This window comes from Physeter macrocephalus, chromosome 18 (assembly GCF_002837175.3).
Source record: "Physeter macrocephalus isolate SW-GA chromosome 18, ASM283717v5, whole genome shotgun sequence".
NCBI classification, from domain to species: Eukaryota; Metazoa; Chordata; class Mammalia; order Artiodactyla; family Physeteridae; genus Physeter; species Physeter macrocephalus.
In genome coordinates this window covers 26,552,745-26,576,264 of record NC_041231.1, presented here as the reverse complement: position 1 = coordinate 26,576,264, position 23,520 = coordinate 26,552,745, and the positions used below count along the sequence as shown (strand labels likewise).

The 23,520-nt window shown below is 35.9% G+C and overlaps 1 long non-coding RNA gene across 1 annotated transcript in view; it reads left to right on the top strand.

Annotated features, from left to right (window-relative positions):
* LOC114484297 (uncharacterized) overlaps positions 1-23,520 on the top strand; it is a 275,416-nt gene extending 251,896 nt beyond the window's left edge. Inside the window, exon 5 of the long non-coding RNA XR_008615776.1 lies at positions 23,442-23,520. This is a non-coding gene — a long non-coding RNA (uncharacterized lncRNA). The remainder of the gene's footprint in view (positions 1-23,441) is intronic.

The window sequence follows — 23,520 nt, the reverse complement described above, 5'->3', positions numbered from 1 at the left end:
ACTCTACAGAAATTGGTGGCAGGACTTTAAAAGTTGGTGTTTCTTAGTTTAAGTATTGTGTTGCAAGAGGCTTTATAAATCAAGGATATAGTCATTTTTAGGTGATATTATTTTGACTGGCTTGTATGCATTGGTTCATTTCTAGTAACCTTAGTGGAAAGGTCACAAGAAGCATTGAGCCAAGTATACTTAACCACTAATTATTTTAATTATTCTTTAAAAATAAGCCATATGAAAAGAGACCATTCATATTCATTTGCAGGTCGTGACTTTTCTGAATGGTATTCTAATCTTATGGGTAAATAGCAACTGAGGTGAGCAGAGTGTCTTTTAAACATGTAAGCCATCTTTGGGGGAAGACCAAAAAAATCCAAAGAATATATTACTAAGCCATAAAAATGAATGAAATATTGCCATTTGCAGCAACATGGATGGACCTAGAGAATATTATATTTAGTGAAGTCAGTCAGACAGAGAATGACAAATATTACATAATATCTCTTATATGTGGAAACTAAAAAATCTCTATACAAAACAGAAACAGGCTCACGGTCATAGAAAACAAACTTATGGTTACCAAATGGGAAAAGCAAGGGCAGAGGAATAAATTAGGAAGTTGGGATTAACAGATACAAGCTACTATATATAAAACAGATAAGCAGTAATGATTTACTGTATAGCACAGGGAACTATCAATACATTCAATATCTTATAATAACCTATAATGGAAAATAATCTGAAAAAAAATAACTGAATAACTTTGCTATACACCTGAAATTAACACAATATTGTAAATAAAATATACATCAATTTAAAAAATACACATTTACCAAGTAATATGGAAAACACTAACATCTATAAAGAAAAGAAATATTAAATGTAATATTTCCTAGGCATTACCATATTAACATTTTTAGCATCCTACCTGGTGTAAAAGTGCCTAATGAATAATAAGAGAAAACAAAACAAAACAAAAACAATGCTAAGTGCTGTTATTAGCTCCATTTTACAAATGAAGATGTTAAGACTCAAAAAAATTAGAATAAGTAATTTGTCAAATCACACAGCTAATAGTTTTCAGATGTAGGAGTCAAATGATTAAACGATAGACATGTCATCTTTTAACCTACGTAGATGTACAGTCAGAGGGACTTGGGGAAGACAAACTTATCAGCATAAATGAGGAAAGGGATTGTGATGAAAATAAGAAGGTGTCCTAGAGGAAGTGACATCAGCAAAAAAATTCACATTAAAGGAGCTCTTGGAGATATTTCATGACATTGAAACTCAAGGATAAAATTTTGGAAGCTGATTCATACTTAGAAAAGGGTATGACAATTTTCCATAGCAGAGATGCTGGCTCAGTATCGTTAAGTTGTATGATGCAAAGAAGGCAAGCTGAGTTTAAACTACTCTTGATAGGATTTTTTTTAACAAAGAAATAGAACACCTTGTCTTAGCTTGGAATGCCATAACAAAATACCACAGACTGGGTGATTTTAAAAAACCGGAAATTTATTTTTCACAGTTCTGGAGGCTGAGAAGTCCAATAACAAGGTGCTGGCAAGGTAGATTTCATTCGGATGCATCTCTTCTTGCTTCGTAGGTGGCAGTAATCTCCCTCACGCTCCCATGCTTGTGTGTGTGCTTGCACACAAGGAGAGAGATAGAGATCTTTCGCTTTCTCTTCTTATAAGGCCATTAATCTTAATAATCGTGATAGACTAGGGCCCTACCTAAGCTATCCACCTTAAGGACGAGGACACATTTATCCATGTGCTCCCAGCCCCCACGGTCAGAAGTAGCCCCATGGACATCAACTACCTCACAGGCCCAGGAATTAAGCAGCTTCTTGTAGGTACCACATGCCATGACTTCTTAGATAAATTTTGGGGAAAGAAGCAAGAGATACGTGAAGACTGGCAAAAACTTCACATTGAAAGAAGTATTGGAGCTATTTCATGACACTGAAAGTGCAAAGAGTAAAATATTGGAAACTGACCCAACCTTCAAAACGAGTGAATCACCGTGAGGTTGTGACAGCCCAAAGCTGGTCAAAACTTGGAAGAAATCCATGATGACATCAGTAGCCGGAGTGAATGATGGGACGAAGAGGATATAAAGTGCTGTAGAATAGTTACCTTATACACTATCAGATATACTATGTCTGTATATACCTGTGTATTGTTTATCTCTAGATTTATTTGAACATGACTGTCAAGGGTAATTAGACAAGCCAAGCCCGAGACTCTTAGATTAAACCGGTGGCCCCTGAGGGGTCTACAATCCTCCCAGGCTAGTAGTATCCCCTAACTTTCAGCAGAAGCAAAAGTAAAGCCTGCATACTGCAAGGTATCCTCACTGTAGTGCAACCCCGCACCCCCAGGTTCCCAATTCATCAAGGTCAACCAATAGGAGCTCATAAATCACCACAAGGGAGAGTCAGCAAAAGCAAGCTAGCAATCAAATTTAAGCACCTAATTATTTGATGTAGGAATATCAGATACAGAATATAAATCACTATGTGAACTATTTAAAGAAATAAAAGGTGGAATAAAAATGAGCAACCAACTTTTAAAAGTTGTCAAAAATAATCAGATATTTGACAAATGAAAGTCTATTTTTGTATCCAGTGTGGCCAGCTCTTTGACATTAGAACTGTGCTAGAAAATAAACACGTGTGGTTCATGCATGTAACTGTATACAGAAAAAATTAATTCAAAGATTATTAGGCACAAAAAGTCATTAAATAAAAGTAAAAGTCTCAACTCACTAGGAAGACACAATAATTCTAAACATGTACCCACTTCACAAAATAGCCTCACAAAATAAAAAGCAAAAATTGTTAGACTCACAGAGAGAGACACTCTAACATCACATTAGGATATTTCTATAGCATTCTCATTTATGAAAGGGCTGGCATGTGTCCATCTTATTAGATATTATTTATTTTACTAATCTTTTCAATATTGCTCGTTCTTTGGAAATGACTGAGTCTTACTTTTTGGCATAAAACATGGTAATATATTATAAAAGTTCCATGTTCACTTAAGAAGAATGTGTCCCATTTAGTTGTTAGGCACAAGGTTTAGTGTGTATTTTCTATAGAGTCAGCCTTATTAATTGTATCCCTCAAATCTTTTATAAATTTATAAATTCATTCGCACAAAGAAAGCACCAGACCCAGATGGCTTTCTAGGAAAATTCTACAACACTCTCAAAGAACAAATCATTCCAATTTCATGCAGATTCTTTCACAGAATACAAAAGGAGAGACTACTCCACAATTCCATTCTATGAGCCAAAGTGGAGACAAGAAGTGATGTCATTCATAAGTATAAATGCAAAGATATTAATCAAAATAATAGCAAAATAAAATTTGGCAATCTATACAAAAGGCAGTACATCAAAACTAAATTGAATTTATTCCAGGGATTCAAAGGTAAGTTAACATTAAGTGTTTCTTCAATGATGTATTGGGTGTGACACCAAAGCCCAGGAAACCAAAGCAAAAATAGACAGGTGGGACTATATCAAACTAAATGTTTCTGCATAGCAAAGGAAACAATCAACAAAATAAAAAGGCAACCTGTGGAATGGGAGAAAATATTTGCAAGCTATGTATTTGATAAAGGGTTAATATCCAAAAAATGTAAGGAACTCTTACAACTCAATAGCAAAAAACACATAACCCAATTAGAAAATGGGCAAAAGAACCCAACAGACATTTCTGCAAAGAAGGCAAACAGATAGGCACTAGGTATACAAAAAGACTCTCAACACGGCTAATCATCAGGAGCAATGCAAATCAAAACCACAGTGAGATATCATGGCACACATCTTAGGATGGCTATGATTTAAAAGACAAAAGATAACAAGGGTTGGCAAGGGTGTGGAGAAAAGGTAACCCACGTGCACTGTTGGTGGGAATGTAAATTGGTACGGCCACTTTGGAAAAGAGTATGGAGGTTCCTCAAAAAATTAAAAATAAAACTACCTTATGATCTAGCAATAACACTCCTGGGTGTATATCGAAACAAAGTGAAATCACTATAGAAGAGATCTGTGACCTCATATTCATTGTAGCATTATTTGTAATAGCCGAGACATGGAAACAACCTCAGTGCCCATAACAGAAGAAAGGATAAAGAAAATGTGCTATATACCCACACTGGAATATTATTCAACCTTATAAAATAAGGAAATCCTTCCATTTGTGACAATGGATAAACCTGGAGGACATTATGTTAAGTGAAATAAGCCAGACACAGAAGACCAAATACTGCAGAACACCACTTACATGAGAAGTTTAAAAGAGTCGAACTCATAGAAGAGAGTAGAATGGTGGTTGCCAGAGGCCTAGAGAAGGAGAAAACAGGAAGGTATTAGTCAATGGATACAAAGTTTCAGTTATGCTAGATGGGTAAATCCTGGAGATCTTGGGTACAGCATAGTACCTATAGCTAACAGTATTGTATTATATACTTAAAAATTTGCTCAGAATATGATATTATGTACAGTGTTTTTATAACACTCAAAACTAATGAGAAATAAAGAGGGTGGGGGAAACTTGGAAGTGATGGATTTGTTTATGGCATAGATTGTCATGATGGTTTCATGGATGTATACTTAATGCCAAGCTCAATAAGATGTACACATGCGTACAGCTTTTTGTGTGTCAATCATACCTCTTATAAAGTGGCTTTTAAATAAGTTTATTCATATATTTTCCACATTAATGCACTGAAGGATAAAAACCACATAATTTCAATAGATGTCAAATAAGCCCTTAATAAATTCCAAGCTCATTTGTGATAAAACTTTTAGCAAACTATGAATAGAAAAGAATTTCTTTAATCTGTTAAAGAGTAGGAAAACCTACAGCAAACATAATTCTTAACAGTAAAACAGTAGAAGCATTACATTTAAAACTAGGAGCAAGACACAGATGCCCACTTTTACTGCTACTCTAAGTATTGTACTGGAGACCCAGCCAGTACAGGATGGAAAGAAAGAGATGCAAAGAGTATAAGAATTGGAAAGGAAGAAACCAAGCTCCCATCTTTTTTTTGGCATGTGATTATTCTCATAGAAAACTGTGAGTTATGTATAAATAAGTTAACACAATAGAATTTAGCAAGGTGGATAGAATACTGGCAATCAAAATTGCAATTATATATAAGCAAAAAGTTTTAAAACACAATTTTGAAAAGATGTTACATGAGTAACAAAGAACATATGGTACTTACAGGACTTCCCTGGCGGTCCAGTGGTTAAGATTCCACGCTTCCACTGCAGGGGGTGCGGGTTCAATCCCTGATCAGGGAATTAAGATCCCACATGCCATGTGGCACGGCCAAAAAAAAAAAAAAAATAGAATATATGGTACTTAGGAATAAATTCAATAGTAAGTGTGTAAGACTGATGTGCAGAAAATTATAACACTTTATTACTTCATTTTAAAATATAGATAATAATAGGTAATCACTTTTATGAATAGAAAGGCTAATATTATAAAAATGTTAATTCTTCCAAGTTGACCTATAGATTATATAAAATTCTAATCAAAATCCCAACAGACTTTTAAAAAAGAGCTTTACAAGCTGATTTTTATTTATTTATTTTTTTGCGGTACGCGGGCCTCTCACCGTTGTGGCTTCTCCCGTTGCGGAGCACAGGCTCCGGACGCGCAGGTCCAGCGGCCATGGCTCACGGGCTCAGCCGCTCCGCGACACGTGGGATCCTCCCAGACCGGGGCACGAACCCGTGTCCCCTGCATCGGCAGGCGGACTCTCAACTACCGCGCCACCAGGGAAGCCCTGATTTTAAATTTAAACGGAAAATCAAATGCCTGAGAACAACCAAGAGACTCCTGAAGAAAAAAGAGAGGAAAAACGTGGAAGTTTTAGCTCTACCAGATAGGAAGAACTACAATACATTTATAATAATCAGCACAGAATAGTGTGATAGGCAATTTGACCAATGGAACATACTCGAAAGCCGAAAAGGAAACCCAGACTTATGTGGCACTTTCATATATAGTGGAACCTTTGCAAAGTTGTAGAGAAAAAAATTGAACCTTTCAATAAATGGTACTAGGACAATTTAATACCCAAATAGGAAAACAAACAAACAAAACAATATAATGGGTTCCCTATTTCATGCCCATAAACAAAATCAGTACTTGATGAATTAAAAATTTAAATGTGAAGGCAAGTATTTCAAATTTTAGAAGAAAATATAGTGAGTATTTTGATAGCTGTAGGATTAAAAAAATTTATAACACAAAAATTGTTAACCATTGTATTAGTTTCTTGTGCTTGCTGTAGTAAATTACCACAGACGGGGTGGTTTACAACACAGAAATTTATTCCCTCACAGTTTTGAAGGCTAGAAGGCCCCTGTGCCTTCTGAATGCTCGAGGGAAGAATCGCTCCTTGCCTCTTCCCAGCTTCAGGTCCTTGCTGACAAGCTTTGGTTTTCCTTGGCTTGCAGTGGCCCCATTCCAGTGTCCGCCTCTGTTGTCAGTTGGTCCTCTTCCCTGTGGCTCTTCTCTCTCTCTGTCCAAATTTCCCTCCTGTAAGAGACCAGTGATGGATTTAGGGCCTACCCTAATCCATTGTGACCTCATCTTAATTTGATTATATATTTGCAAAGACCTTATTTCCAGATAAAGTCACACTCACAGGTTCTGAGTGGACATGAATTTTAAGGGGACACTATTCAAGTCAGACCAACCACGAAGGAAAAGATTGATAAATCTTTTCACTATTTACCATAAATAGAATGAAAAGACAAAACACAACTGAGAGAAGACATTACTAATACATGTAATGGACAATTTTATATAAATACAATACATATATAACTGATATGAATCAATAAGATAAATAACCCAGTAGGAAAATTGGCCAGGGTCATGAATAAGCAGGTGACAGAAAAGAAAACATATATGGTAGATTACCTAAGAAAAATGTGCCATAACTTCTTAGTAAGCAAGGAAATACAAATTAACATCACAATAAAATATTATTTTACTTCCCCTAAATTATGAGTTTGACAATACCAAGTGTTGTTAAGGATGTGCCACACAGGAACTCTTATACATTACTAGTGAGGTTGTCCACAGAAGCTTTATTTTTAATAGCATTACACTAGAAGAAACCCAATATTCATTGGTAGGATAATTGATATATTGTGATATATTCACGAAATGCACTATTTTTTTGGCCACGCTGCATGGCAAGTGGGATCTTAGTTCCCCAACCAGGGAACGAACCTGCGCCCCCTGCATTGGAAGCGTAGAATCTTAACCACTGGACCACCAGGGAAGTCCCTAAATGCACTATTATATAACAATAAGAAATGGATTAACTACAGATACATCTGACAGCACAGTTGATGTTTCAACCAAGCAAAATTATTTGACACAGATATATATATGATCAATCTGTTTAAAAAAGCACATGAATGATAAACACAAAATTCAGGAGAGCGGTTATCTTCAGCGGGGAGGCAGAAAGGTGACACAGAGAAAGAACATACGAAGATATGGCAATATTCCAGATTCTGGGTGGTAGATTTATGTGTTGATTTTATTAGACATCATAGGGTAGATGCATGTTATATATGCTTTGTGCAGAGCAAATATCTTGTAACATAAATAAAACAAAATTCATATATTTTTTAAGTGTCATGGTATGGGAACCCAGATGTATTCAATGCTTTGAAACTAGTCCCATTTTAATTGCAGAGTTGATGGATTAAGGATTTAAGCAGACAATAGAGTATACTGGCAAATCCCTGGAGTCCCCCTGCCTGTATGAGAATCCTGACCCTGCCACTGACTAGCTACAGGATACGGGGAACGTTTCTTAACTTCTCTTTACTTCCATTTCTTTGTCTTTAAAACGAGGATAAAAATAGGACTGGCTTTACAGGATTGTTATGAAAATTATATGAAAGAATGGGGGTAAAGCTCTTAGTATACAGTTGCTTGAACACATAGTAAATGCCTAGTGACTATGACCTAGACAGATTCAGAGGCCTGAAATGTGCTGACACACAGGCTCCCTTGCACCTCTGGCATTGCTTTGAAAAGGCCTTGGCCCCGGTAGCTACTGCCCCCTTTGCCTCAGCTGCAGAATGAACAGACATGAGCCTAACCCGGGATGAGAAGCCAGGCCCCAGTGGGCCTCAGTCTGAGTCAGGGCTGCCTGCCTGAGCTCAGCCAATACGCAATCAGAGAACTAAGAATAAATAACTGTTCTTAAGCCTATGAATCTTAGAGCATTTTGTTTGTAAAAGTAGTTAACTGATACCTGAGCTGCAATTATTGTTGTTGGTATTAGTACTATTAAAGATTTCAAAGATAGTTGCTACTGGGCCTGCAAAGGTTGTCTCATTCACATTAGTTTTACCTAGACAGGTTGGATTTAATGCCTTAAAAGAATAAGAATTTTCTGTTTCTATCTCAAGCAGCTGCCAGAAGCATAAATATCTTATTCCCATTGACCTCGTCTCTCCTCTAGCTCCAGAACACATAGGCTTGAGTCAGCTCGACTGCAGCACACTGCCATTGTCAAAAAGACCTGAGGACAAAGATGAGATGTACTCTCCCCAGTTCAGTAAAGAGTCAGCTGTGTAACAGCTGTCTGACATCTCTAGTATGAATGTTGTCCTTTGTTGTTAGAGCATCATCATACAGTCCATAAACCACCCATGCATTCATTGTCTTATTGATCTGCACTGCCACCTGCCTGGTAGCCAGGGTCAGGATGATGTTGCCTCCTGCGTAATGAAGAGTCCTAATCTCAGAGCTGTTGTAGTGACTTGCCCAGGCCACAAAGATTGTAAATGGTACAGTTGAACCCAAATCTGCAATTTCTGATGCCAAGTACTGGCTTTCTCTTACTGCTTCATGGATGCCTTTTAATACCTCCAATTTTTTTGTTTGAGAATACACACTTTTCAACAGATTGCGTCACCAACAGATTGGGTCAATCTCTTAGGTCACACTGGTGCCACGGGAAGTGTGCTAACACCTAGGTAGTAGCAGTCTGTCACTCTGACATCAAATACACAGATCCCAAAACAGTAACTTCTGCAGCTGTAGGTCTTTCTTGATTCCTCAAATTGTGTTTGGTTAGAAGATCTGGTGGGGGAGTACAGATGGGGTAGCAACAGATCTTCACCTGAAGTAACTTGGACATATCTGAACTCGTTAACTGGCCTATGCATTAACAAGAGACTGCAGAATCAATGCACAAAGCCCTCTTTTCCTACGCTTATTTAGAAGTTAAGGTATCATGTGAAATGAATTAATAAGTGAATTTATCATATTTTCTTTGGAACTACTGCACAAACAGAAACACAGTAATGGAGGCTTTCCAAGGGATTGCCTCTGCTTAGAACATTATCAGACATCTTTGTGAACGTCTTTTAAATAATGTTGCAATATTTTCAATCATGTGTCTTATTTTTATGAAATAAGATTATATAAGAGTTTCTAAAAGTTTCTTGTTGTTGGAAGAGAACTGGGTTCTATGATTTAGAGTTAGTGAGGAAGACCTGGGCATTTGACTATCTAAATTACAATCTCAATTCTACCACTGCTGTTTGTGTGACTTTGGACAAGTTAGTTAAGATCTCTGGTCCTCAGGTTTCTCATCTATAAAATGAGACAACTGATAAGACCTTTCTTGTGGGTTTTGTGAAGATGAAACAAGATAATGCATTTACAGTGCTTAGAAAAATAACTGGCACTAGTGGATATTCAAATGCTAGCAATTTATTACGAATTATTCCTCAACCAGACATTAGCTGGCAATCACCTGTGTCAATTTGATTCGTCTGAGCAGTATATAGTATTGGTTGATTTATCTGAGTATTATGAGGTGGTTCAGAGATTGGACTTGAGTCAGAACTACTTAGGTTTCAGATTCCATGGGCAAGTAACAGAGTATCTTGAGACTCCATTGCTTTTTTTTTTTTAATGCTGAAAATAAGAGAATCTACCTTATAGGATTGTTCAGAAGATTAAATGAGAAAATCATTTAGAACAATGCCTCACACATGACAATATTTTTTAAATGGTAGTAATGGTACAACAATGAGGGAGTTGGAATAAAGAGCTAAAGTTCATGATCTTTGTCTTTACTGGTCTGAAAGTGTTTCCTCTGTAAACCTCTAACAAGAACGTATTAGGATCAAGCCATTGACATCTTTGTGCTGTTAGCTACCTGTTCCTGGATTACTGGTCTCTGGCTCCTGTCAGGTAGCTCAGCCTGCACTTGGCTTTGGGCCCTCCCTCCCTAAAGGGGGTACATTTGGGGCTGAACCAGAGTCCACCATACACGTGCAGTGGGTCCCACAGCTCACAGCTGCTGTCGGTATGTTGCCTAGAACACTCTCTCCTTGAGAGCGTTCCTCTGAAATGTCATCCCAGTGGTGGTTGGAATAGAGGTTTCCCCTCAAAAGTGCCTTCTTCCTGCATTAGATTCCACATTTCTGACAATTCTGCAATTCCATTTCTGCACCTCCTTTGTTCCACCCCAGACAGGTTCTGTCCTCTCTGATCTGTTATCAATCCCTGGAGTGCTTCTTTCTTTCACTCCAGCCTGTAACAATCCAGACCTATCCTCCTTTAAATGTCTAGCTAGAAACATTTCTTCCTTCACAGTTAACCTGAAATTCTCTCCTTCACCTGAACTTCTCATTGCGTTAAAAAAAAAATCTAAACTTCCTACCACAGCCTGTAAAGCTCTATCTGTTCTTGTCCTGTCTGCCTCTCTGATACCATCTCCTGCTTCTGTGCTTTAGTCAAACAAGCCTCTGTCTTTTCCTTTATGACTTCAGGTTCATTATCACCTACTGCTTTAGTACTTACTGTTCAACCCTGCCTGGAAAGCTTTCTTCCAAAATATTTCCTGGTTGGCTTTTTTTTTTTTTTTTTTTTTCCCTCAAAGAGGTCTTTTCTGACCATCCACTAAAAAAAACAAAAAACAAAAAAACCCCCACAAAAACAAAAAAACTCACTCTAATTCCTATCAATCTTGCACAGTGGTTCTCAACTGGGGAGGAATTTGCCTTCCAGGGGATATTTGGCAATGTTTGGAGATCTTGCTAGTTGTCATAACTGAGAAGGTACTCTTGGTACCTAGTGGGTAGAAGCCAGGGATGCTACTACACATCGTATAATACACAGTATCACCCCTGCAGTCAAGACTTATCAGACACAATATGTCAGTAGGGCTGAAGTTGCAAAACTGCAGTCAACATATCGTCTTTTTATTTCCTTCAAGGAATTTGGCACTCCTTGAAACTAACTCATTCATTCATTCTTTTCTTGATTTGGCCTGTCTCCTGAACTAGGATGCAAGCTCCAAGAGAGCAGGAATCTTATCTATCTTGGTCAATGTTGCATCTCCAGTGTCTACTATGGTGCCTGACACTTGGTAGAAGCTTTAAAAGTTTTAATTGAATTACTAAACCAATCAGTGAATAACTTTCAGCAGAAAGTTTTACTATGCATAGTACTTAACCACATTGAGTCATGCATGGTGTGTGTTTGTGTGTGTGTGTGTGTGTGTGTGTGTGTGTGTGTGTGTGTGTTGGTTATTTGTGCATGTTCTTAGATTATATACTTGCTGGCAGGGATATGACCCCACAGTGACTAGCATAATGAATAAACATATAATGGCTGAAATGAACTCATTAGTAGGAAATACCCAATGTGAGCATATTTGGCTATTCCTGTGTGTCTAAGCATCTACGTAGCAATCTTCAGGATCATAGGCTGGTGGTTTTCTTAACTGTGCTCTGCTGAGACTGCTTCAGTGGTTGTTCATACATTTAATTATGATTTTATTTTTAACTGTATTTTTAACTACATAAAAATTAATAAAACCCAACGTACACGCTCATAATACCTGTGAACCAGTTTTGAACACATTGAAATTCCAGGTTCACCATCTTTTTTTGTGACGAATTTGAAATACCACCCCTACCCTCTGACACACACACCCTATTTCTATGCATAGGCAGTGTTTGAAAATCTTGAGAACATGCTAATGATTAGGGATTGTTTAACTCTGCACGGTATCATTGGATTAAAGTTCAGAAGTGCACTCATCTGCTCATTTGAAACCAGGCAGGTGAGAACAAGGTCAATGAAATGTCAGTGATATCTCTGACATAGTTCTCCTAAGGGCAGAGCAGCACACAGTGTGGTGACAAGAAAGTGTGTAGTATGTATTGGCACTGTCCTGTTCTGGATAGTTTCAGCAATTACTTTAAGCATGACAGAATGTGGACTTTACTTGTTGTCATGGCATCAGGGGACTACGTACCTCTTTGTTCAAAAGGGATACAGCGTATCCATGTGATGCTTGCTGAAAACTGTGCCTCCATCGTTCCCGGACTTCTGCAGTCTAGGTACACAGGAGACCAGACGCATTCAAGACAACAGGAACCTGTGGATTTTCCCCCTTCTTCTGGAAAGGAGGTCAGGGAATCAAGACCATGTAGACATTAGGAATTTCTGATCAAGCTTGCTAATTGTGTTGTTTAAATTTTCTATATCCCTAGTAAGTCTTTTCCTGCTTGTACAAAAGGTGCACCATCCTTCCAGTCTGATTCTGAACTTGCCTATTTTTCATCTTGTAGTTGACATTTTTTTTTGCTTTTTTAAAAATTAATTTTGATTGGAGTAGAGTTGCTTTACAATGGTGTGTTGGTTTCTGCTGTACAGCAAAGTGAATCAACTATACATATACATATATGCCTTCTTTTTTGGATTTCCTTCCCATTTAGGTTTGTAGTCGACATTTTTTACTTTATGTACTTTGAAGTTGTGTTTTTAGGTTTATACAAGTTTAGAATTGTGTATCTTCTTAGTGAATCAAATTGCTATTATGCTTAGTATTAAACTATTACTATTTGTATGAATTATCTTGCTCTTAAAGTCTATTTTGTCTAATATTTTTATTTCTATACTCATTTTCTTTTAGTTAATATTTACCTGATATATCCTTTATCTTTCAGTTCCTTTAAGTCTTTAAATTTAGATCTATCTCCTGGAAATGGCAGATAGCTGCTGGATTTTTTAAAACCAGTATGACAATTTTGTATAACTAGACTAGAGATTTTAACCCATTTACATTCATATGATTTCTAACATATTTACATTTATTGCTGTCATTTATGTGCTGCAGGTCTGTTTTTTTTCTTTCTTCTCTTATTTTAGATTGATGATGGAGTTTTCTCTCATTCTACTTTATCACTTTATTAGTTTAGAAGGTCTGTGTTGTATGGCTATCATTTTAGTAATTACCCAAGCTATTGTAACATGTCTGCCTATCTTAATGACATCTGGAGTTAATATTTTTATCATACTACAGAATGATACAAGACCTTACAGCAATTTATTCTGATCATCTCCTCCCTACTTAAATATTACCATTATCCAGTGTTTCAGTTTTAATTCCTCCCAAAGTAGACAATATTATTATATTTTATAGTGTTGGTGATTTTTTAGCTTACCCACATATGTGCCAGTATCTTTTCTTACATTTCTTCTTGCAACTTAGCCTTTCCATGTGACATAATTTTCCTTCTGCTTGATATACATTTTTAGAGTATTTTTTTAGTGAGTCAGAACCTTCAGTAAAACCTACTAAGTTGTAGCTGTATGACTCTTACTCTTATGATAGTGTGGGTGAGCAAATTCTTGATATTGTTAGTGATCAAACTTTAAAACAAGTTTCACCGTATTTCAAGTTTCTGGGTGCTCTAAATTAAGAAGACTGGAAAGATCACAGGTGGAAATGCTTAAGAAACACAAACAAATACAATTACTACTGTTACCTTGAACTACATGATGCTGTCATATTTGCTGGTTATCATCGGTCAATATCAGGAATTTCATATCATTTATCCTAATATTTATAGCAATTCATATATAAAGGTACAAACATAGAAAGTGAGAACCCAAGCTTGATAATAATCTTAAACTAATTCTAAGTATTTTAATTGATCAAAATTGCCTTCTTATTGATGGACACTAATAAGAAAACATAAATTTGAACATAAAATTAATTTACATTGAAAAGATATCACTTTAGACTGTTTTACATATTGGGTTTCCATAGACTATTTCCTTTGAGAACCCGATTCCTCTAACTAAACCAAACCAAAGGAGGAAGCATGAATTTTGTCCTTAGATATATAATTCTTTACCTGTTTATTATTCTTTGATATAGAACCTTAAGATATGCTGTTGTTGTTTTCTCAAATCAGGAGTATGTAGTCTCTGCTTCACTTTGACTAATATACACAAAGCTTTTGAAAAAACTTCTGCAAACCTGTGAGTTAATTCAGACTTTTCACTCATATGCTATGCCTGACATTTCTCTCACCAAAAGTGAAGGCTAATGACAGTTTATATTTTCACTGCGTGCTTTTCCTAAAATTCTTTAACTACTTTCTAGCACACAATCACGTACTCTTCTTAGAAGAGGATTTGATGTTTGTGACAAACCAGTCTAGAATAAATGAATTGCTAACAATCCAGCTAATGACAGTAATTAATTAAACTATTTATTAAAATTTCTCGCTTCCTGGTAAAAGATAATATCCCTCTAGTTTATCTGTTTCATTGGCACAGAATGTTAACATAGTTATTTATTATGACAATGTAGTCAAAATGACTTTTCCCTTGCCTGTAATATACTTCCAATTCATATAGCTCATGGAAATAAACATCACCATTCCCATTATGTTCTTCATGCTTACCTCCTTTATCTCTTGACATATTTTTAGAACTAAAGATCTAATTTTGGTGAATAAATAAAATAAGAACAACCGTTAAGCAAATTCAGTAATTATGTAACTGGTTGACAGTTCTACTTTTAATAATTTTATAATTTAATGATTTAAGTAAAGATCTATTTTTAGAATTATTTTACTATGGAAGGATTATTTAATATAGATTTTAGTTTAAAAAGAACAGCGATTCTGACATCATCTTCCTCCTCACCAACCATTAATCATCACCATTATCTTAACAACAATCGTCGTTACCATTCTTTATATCATATTCTCTGCAAATTAACTTAAATTAGTTCATTTAATCCTCAGAACGATGCAGAGAAGTACATAGAATATGTAATATTCCCCAATTTAGAGGTGAGAAAAATGAGCTCTATGCATTTTAAGTGACTTAATCAAGCCGAGACTTGATTCTAGACCCTCTGTTTTTGCCTAGTGTTCTTTTTCCTCCCTCCTACGATCCCAGTACTTGCAAAGCTGAAACCTATCACCTGTAACTAGCAGTGATTTCTATACAAACTATAGATACCTTCTTAAAACAATTCTTGAATCTCAAAATTGAATACATGATTTTAGTAGATTAACCTATTGTAATACCTTAGACATCAGCCACAGTTTGGACAGACCTAAACCTGCATTGTCCAACTTGGTAGTCACCAGTTATATGTAATTGTTGAGCACTTGAAATGTACATAGTCTGAATTTAGCTGTGCTGTAAGTATCAAAACCACACTGGATTTCAAAGAGTTATATATGACAAAAAGAAAGTAATACATCTCATGAATAATTTTTAATATTACACGTTGACATGAAAATATATTTTGCATGTAAAGTGTTTGACATATTGTTAAATTAATTTCAGCTGTTTTTAAAAATGTTACTAGAAAGTGTAAAATAATACACATGGTTCACATGTATGCCTCACACTATATTTTTATTGGACAATACTGCCGAAGAGTTGTCATTCTCCTTGGGCATAGCTTCCTGATTTCATTCTTTATTTAACACGATTTCCCTTTTAAAGTGATTGAAACTTTTATGCCAGTAATTAAGCCTCATATTAACATAGTCATCTGTTTATTTCCCATATTTGGCACTCTATACTTTTATTTAGACCCTGCGAGGCTATATAAAAATTTATTAGAGCCTTCTTAGATATTTGAAATAGTTTTCAAATTAGAAATTCAGGTATGTCCTCAAAGTCCAGTGTGTTCTTAAAAAAAAAGTATAAAGGTAGAGAGAGGGTTAGATCACAAAGCAATTTTATCCTGCAAGGTTAGAACTTAATGATAAATGATAATGATAAAAATTTAATGACAAAGTAAAATTTTGCTGAATAAATACATTAAGAAATTTCTGCCTGAGTTTCCTCATCAACTGTATATAATATATATACAATACATATATACTTGCCACATATATATATACACATATAAATATTAGGGTTTTATATCAATTATTTATAACTATATAGTATATAAGTATATATTATATATAATAATGTGTTTAATATATATTAGGGTATTATTTTAGGGAGATTTTATATATATACATATATATATCTTTATATATATACACACACACATGCATACAACTTTCCCACACACATACACACATATACAACTTTCCCAATGTGTGTGTGTGTATATTCATATATATATGTGTGTATGTGTGTGTGTGTGTTTCAAGGATCCAATGAGTTAGTACACATACAACACAGAACAGTGCCAGCCATAAACAATAAATATTTGCTTTTATTTTATTATAAATTTTTATCGAAGAACCTCACAGATCATTCATTATATTCTCAAATGATCTATAGCATGGTAGAACTTCATAGGTAATATGGGAGTGATTGTTAATAAAAGACAGTTGTAGAAACATATCTAAATAACATTGTTGTCTTTCCATATCCTTTTACCTAAATATCCCTTCATTTTTGCAACTATGCTCTTTATGTTTATATTGTTTTTAGAATTCCACTACTAAAGGGGAAATAACTACTAAAGGTTATTATTTAGTCACACTCCCTTACTTAACAGATGAAGATGCCACCCAAAAAAGTTGAAAGTTATGTTTTGCACTCAGATAGTTATTTAAGAGAAGCAAGAGTAAAAGCGGCGTTTTATTGAGCAATTGCCACAGGCTAGGGCTGTGTAAAAGCTTTGAAGACTGTATCTCATTTAAGCAACTAAACAAGCAGCTAAAATACTGTAACTTCTCCCTGACATATGTGAGAAAATTGGAACTAGAAGAGATTGACTTAGTTGTCCAAGGTCACATGGCAGGTAGACTGAGAACCATTGTATAAACTCTAGTTTGATTTCAAAACTTGTGGGCTTGATCTTGTATTTTGTTGCTTTCCTTGTTGGTTTTGTTGTTGTTGTTTTTAAAGCAAAGTAACAACATAAGGGATTATAAACTCTCTACTTTTGGTTAGTCTTGGATCAAGGGGAATTGGAGGCATTTGTTGAATCTAAACTCTAATGGGCAGCAAATGCCAACACGGAAAGGAGGCAGTCCCAGATTTATGGTTTTGGAGCCCTGGGCAAACACCTCAGAGAGGCCCTTGATCTGTTCATCTCAATGGGAATAAACATACAGGATGAGGAATCAACTGGGTTATGATGGACAAAATATATAGACACACTTCCTTGAGGGACGTGTAAAATGATTGAAGGAGCAAACGGAAAGAATGTCAAGTGGACTGTGAAAATGACTTTTTGCTTCTTCTCAGTTTAGAGACACCAGAGCTTAACTTTTATCTCCCAACAAAAGCATTAAGCGATCAAACAAATTTCAGGATCTTTAATCTAACAGACCTAGTATAAATGGATTAAATAACTTTAAAATTAGGTAAAAGAAAATTGAATTAATTTAATTGCTTGCTAATGTAGGAAAAAATCAACTTCTCCCTTTATTATTAAACTAAAAATGTATCTTAAGTAATGTATCTAAACTAATATGAGATCTACTGGGCTGAATGATTTGAACAGCCAAATTTGACTTGGAGATGACATGAATGCTTTGGATCCTTCTAGCTTGAAAAAACTCCCCCACAAATAAATAAATGGTTCATTCCTAATTTAAGGAGATAGAAGGAAGAATGGAAGATGAATACATTTTATTCAAACCAAAAATATTGTTTCTAGTGTACTGGATCCAATGAGTACAAAATAAGATCGTTCTAGAAAATTCACATGGAAAGTGGCTACTGGTGGTAAGAATGCATGTAATAGTTTGCTCTTATTGCTATGACAGATTACCACAAACTTAGTGTCTTAAAACAATAGAGACATTTGTTCTGTAGATCAGAAATCTCACTGGGGTAAAAATCGATGGGTCTGCAGGGCTGGGATGCTGCTGGAGACTTTAGAGGAGAATCTGTTACCTTGCCTTTGCCAGCTTCTAGGTTCTGCCTGCACTTCTTGGCTTGTGGCCCCATTCCTCCATCTTGAAGGCCAGCAGAATAGCATGTGCAAATCTCTCCCTCTGACTTCCACACATACTCTCTCTTTCTTGTCTCGCTTTTCCATTCAACAGGTCACTGATGCAACCAGACTTCATCACAGAGACACAATTCCCTTGTGCTGTGCCTGTCTTCCTTGTGATCAGCTGTACCCATCCCTCTCTTCCCATCTCTTCCGTCATCAAGTCTTAGTAGCCACAGATCCTGCTTTAAATTACTGTTGTTTTCATTTAGATAACTTATCATTTTATGCTACTCCATTATCACCCTAGAGGTTTTATCCACCAGATTTATCTGAGATCAAATTCATTCGGTCATCTGTCTTCTTGGGACTTTTGACTAATGCATAAACTTGCATCAATACTGTTGGATTCTTTTTCTGCATGATTACTGTGTGTCACCACTGGTGCTGTTCATTCTATCCTCTCCATATAATTCCTACTATTCAAAGAATTTCCTGGCTTAATCCTAGTTCTCTGTTTCCATCGTACCATCTGTAAACTTGCTCACAATGTCTCTGTGTGTACGGACACACACAATTTGTGTATACAGCCATGTGTATTCAGATGCTCACAATACCCAGGTGTGTGGATAGATGTGCATAATATCTGAATATGTATATACACCTATAATTATATGTAATTTATGGACATAAATATTTGGCAAGAACATCCTCACTTAAGAGAAGAATAACATCCAGTGCTTGTGCTAGATATTTGGAAAATTTGGAAGATGAATTATATGGAGCCAGTTATGATGAAATTACGGAGATAAGACACTGGTTGACAGAGGAACATTCTCTCTGTGTAAAAACCAAACCTTGGTTTCTGGGACCCAGACAAGTCTCACTGACAAGAGGTAAATTTCATCACAAGATCCTAGGAATATTTAATCACTAGGGAGTCAGCTTATGGAAGACCCACAGTCTAGTATTAAAATGGATCACTACTGGTGAATTAATGTTAGACACTACACGTTATTTTACCATATTCCTTAATATAAACCACGGTGTGAAATAAGTAAGCCTATAAATGCAATATTCAGATTCAGTAAATGGTAATTTCTTCTGTTGAAGTTTACTAAATAATTTAATAAATTTCCTACCAGAATCCCATGAAATTCCAAATAAATCAGTAGATTTTCAGTTAAGCTGTTTAGTGTTTGTAATGAAAGCTTACTGTCTAACAGTGTCTACTGTTTACATTTGCCTGGGGTCTCTAAAACATTATGAGATGAAACGATTTTTCTGGTCCTTGGTGTATGGCTGTCATAGAATTAAAGTGTTTCATAATTTCATATTTGATAGAATAACTTCCATTCTTCAGTCTCCTGTGGGAAATAAGAAATAGGTGGGGCTGCGTTGAATGGTATGCTGTCTTGTCTAGATTGAATTTGTTATGAATTGCATGGTTCTCAATTGTACTCTCATGCATCCTTAAAACAAACCACAAATTCTATGGGACATATTTTCTTCTTTGCTGAACACTGAGAGTGTATAAACTATGATTTAAGGGTCATGAAACTGAAGTTGGTATAAGGCTACAAACAGCATGTTAATTTTCTTTAGAAACATAAAAGAGAGCTTGTTTAAAAGTTTAAAAGTTTAATAAGAGTTCCTTTCAAGGCACTGCACAAAAGCAGCTCCACAGAAAAATAAATATGTACCCATCAGCCTTTGCTAAAATATACCCAGATTTCCAATTATACAATGCTTGTAAAGCCAATGATTTCCTCCTTTTAGAATCACTTAAAACAAGTGGTAAGAATTATATTGTTATTTAAATAAGGAACATTCATGTATAAAGAACCGATTTCTGTCTAAACTTAAGAGACTGCAGAACTTAAACATGATTCTATTTGAACACTTTGGACAGTTCAGAAGGAGGAATCAGAACAGCACAGAGGAGCGAGTTAGCCTACTGGGCTCTGGGGAACAACTGGTGTCTTAACTTTTCTATCAGCTCAGATAACTGAGTTCATTCAGCAAATCTCCGCTGAAGTCCTGTTATGGCTACACTTTGTTCTAGGCACTGGGGTAGAAGGCTGGACGTGTTAGCCGATGTCCTGCCTGAAACCGACTGCATTTACTTTTTATTGGGGTGACGACAAAACTCATAAACAAATTGATATATAGTGTAATGTCAGGTGGTTAGCTGTAAGCGCTACGAGGGAAAATAAAGCAAGGTCAGGGGCAGAATGATAGGAGTGTGACCTAATTGCCCAGGTTTAACTTTCCTCACAAGGAACTTTACCTTATGATTTTTATTTGCAGGAGAATTTAAAGCAGCTTATAGAAATATGCAAGGCACAGAATAATTATATAAATATTTGAGGGAGTTAGGCATAAGGTTAGGAAAACAATTACATTCTGGGGTTAAGTTAGATCACAGAAATAGAGATCTTACAGCCTGGTACAGGTGCTGCATGTGAGCCAGGAACTTGGCACAGAGGAATATTCAAGCAATCCTTAAGACTGTCTATTTTCAAAACATGAGTACTGCCAAGGGGTTCAGGAGAAGAACAGTTTGCTGAAATAGAGACCCAGAAAGTTTTTCTGTTGTGGATCAGATAATATGTAGTAGAGTAGATGACTCTTTGATACCCCTTGATGAAGGCCAGTGGTTCATCACTTAAGACCTGTTCAACAATAGTAATTAAAGGTCAAATTATCTCAGCATTGGTTGTTCATTTTCTTCTGGCCTTGTTTTTTATTTGTTTGTTTTGTGTGTGTGTGTGTGTGTGTGTGTGTGTGTGTGTGTGCTGTGCAGAAATGTCTCAGACCTCTCTGAGAATTTAATGAAAGCTATGGACCCTTTCCCCAGATTATGTCTACCCATAACTGGGCACACGGTATCAGAGTGTCAAGGAGGTTCTGAAGCACAAGCAAAAATCCCAATATGTCCGTTTCCCCCTTATTATAATATCATGAGAAAGAGAGAAACATACTGTTGTAGGCTCTGATTTTTTTAAAAAAATTCACATGCAAATATTCTTTGGCCAGTTATTAATAGAATCATATGCTTTGAAAATTAAGACCTTCTGAGAAAAACTAAGGAACCAAGAAAGATACTGGCAGCTCTGACCGTATGTTAACAGGTTGGACAAGACAACTTTCATATTGCATCCAAGTCCATTGCCATTTATCTCTACATTGTTTAGGTGTCTCCTTTTACTTTCTCTTTTATTCACTTTTATATTTTTAAGCAACATGGGAAGAATTTCTGTGGCAGTGTATATATCTGCTTGTCAGTATCATTTCATATCCCAGGAAACTGAATTAACTAGGTAACTAATAGAATAGAGTTGAATACAGTTTAACCAAATCCCTCTAGTTGAGCCAGAATTGAAACTCAAATCACAAAAACATCTATCATGAACAGCAAAGAAAATAATACCAATCAAGGAGGATAAATGTCTTAATTGCCAAGCATCACATTTTAACAGTTTGGTTTGGCATCATTACGAGGATTTCAAATTATAGTATCACCTACTGGGACTCATTCAATCATGCCCACATTTACCCACCTGACCTGCTTAAAAAAAATTAAATAAATCAGAATAAAAATGCTCATTGGAACATGATGTAACTTTACCCATTATTTTTCAGCGGTGCCTTTTCCATTCTTTCTTGTTTTTCCATTTTATTCCCTGTGGTATTCAAAACCTATATGGGAAGCCAAGAAAGCAGAGGGTGGGGGAGTTATTAGTTACCACAAAAGAGAAGTAAGGTCTCTGCATGGGGCCCGCAAGTCTTTGTCACTCAAGTGGTGCTATTGAGTTAAGGAATTGTAAAAGCCTGCTTCAGTTTTAAAGACCCACAATGGTAATACCCAGCAGGAGAGAAAAATACTTTTTTTTTAAGAACATAATTCCTTTTAGTGTGAATTTCTCTTCAGGTACACTTGCATAAGCACTTGTTTTATATGAGTGGATCTTCTGATATACAGTAGGTGTGTTTCTTGACAATTCAGTACCCCTGAGATATTTCTAACTTGAGTCCTGTTTTCCCAGAGAATTTAACTAGATGTTGAGAAAACTTTTTATTTGTGACTTGCTAGTGTGCTGGTATATTAATATTGGTATACTAAAATACTGTGACAATCTCCCTGATCATTAGTTTGCTTATCGTTAAAAAATAGAATAAAAATTTTGCCTGTGACATAAAGTTATGGTCAGGATTAAATGAATTGATACATGTAAGACACATGGAACACACATAGGCACATAGGCAGCACACAGTGGAACTGGCAGTCATGATATGAGGATAACAGCTTTTCTCTTTTGATTGGCAAATTCATAGATTTCTCTTTATACCCCAATTCATTTCCAGATGCTCTGAAGGATGGTATCCTATGTTTTCGGTGGGTCCCAATTTTGTTTACATAATTTAGCATCTATATATATTTGTAGTCTACCTGTAATTACAGCTGCAAATTTGATCCTATGATGCTGATGGCATCCTACCTCAAATGCCCCCAGGATCTCTCTGTTCTTCTGCCTAAAGACTTTTCCTAAAGCCATGAACAGTTATTATATACAAGGTAATACCCACAGCAAATCTCAGCTATTGGAGGCTAAGAGTCCATGTATAAATGTCTCAGACACTTTGGTTTTTGGTGGGAGCATTCTGAGACACATTCTACCTTGTTCTCAGATGGTCCCCCAGTAGGAATGAACCTAGCTGCTTACAACCATCACCAGTTCAATAATATAGCTTAATTGGCTTTTTCTCCTTTCATGCTTCCTGCTTCTGGGATCATCTCTCAAATAAATTCCCAAGGCTTTGTCTCAGGCTCTTTTGTGGAGGAATCCAACTTTAGATGCAGAACATAGCCTATATTTTCACTTGGACCATCACAACTGTATTCTCCAAAATTAGTGAAAATTCTTGCAGTTATTTTTTTGTGTGATGTAATAGCAAGGAGACAAACTGAAAGAAAGCTAATTTTATTTCTATAGAAAATCCATAAATCTATGTACCTTTTCTTAAAAATTTTATAGCCCTCCATGTGTTAAATGAATTATCAGTAGATAAATACTTAGATATACTAAAGATGCTAACTTCTTTATTCTATTAATCTTTCCATGAAAGAAACAATCCTATTTATAGTGTTAATTATGTCCTCACTTGTTTATTTTCTAGGTATGAGTTTGGGGGCAGTGCTTGGGATTTATGACCAATGAGTAATTTCACTACAAAGCTGGAAATGAATGAAGTCTAT